Source organism: Aphidius gifuensis, linkage group LG1, assembly GCF_014905175.1.
Source record: "Aphidius gifuensis isolate YNYX2018 linkage group LG1, ASM1490517v1, whole genome shotgun sequence".
In the NCBI taxonomy this organism is placed as follows: Eukaryota; Metazoa; Arthropoda; class Insecta; order Hymenoptera; family Braconidae; genus Aphidius; species Aphidius gifuensis.
Window position 1 is genome coordinate 25,399,501 of NC_057788.1, and position 780 is coordinate 25,400,280.

Below are 780 nucleotides of genomic sequence, written 5' to 3' on the forward strand. Positions count from 1 at the left end.
TTTATATTGAACCACAAAAAAAAAATTATTTTTTTTTTATTATTTTCAAGAAACACGTATACACCACTTCACCTTATCCAACATCAATACTTTAACATGAAAATATTTTCATGTTATTCATGAAATAAACACGATAAGATAATCATTAAAAAATAAGTAAAGACAAATTTTAATGAGACACTATATAAAATGAACAAATAAATATATATCAAATAAAAATTTAAACTTCATTTTTATTATTAAAATTGAGCAATACTATTTTTTGTTTTTTTTTTTTTTTTTATAAACGTGATTTCCACGTAATCAATCATCTAATCATCACATTTAATCTTGTCATGTTGCCACATAAAATTTCCAAGGTAAAGGTCAATTATTTGATTATATATAAATATAAAATAATATAATTTCGTTTTTTATGATAACTGAGTAATCGATAAAACGATAAAAACCACAAAGCCTGTAGATTATCCAAATATAAACAAAAAAATTCTATCGAATATATAAAATGAGTTTAAATTTACTTTACGTTTGATTGGAAAAATTGAAAAAAAAAAGTTGATATCAAATTGAAATCAAATAATAAATCCATCATTAAATTTATTTTTTATCAAAAAAAAAAAAAACGCTTCGGGTCTTTTAAAAACGACTATGATATGGCAATTATATCTACAAAAATTAAATTTTGATTTCATAGCTTTTATGAAATAATTATTTTTTTCAAATAATTTTTTTTAATACTTTTAACTCGTTAAAAAAAACTGGAGTATATATTTTTATAAA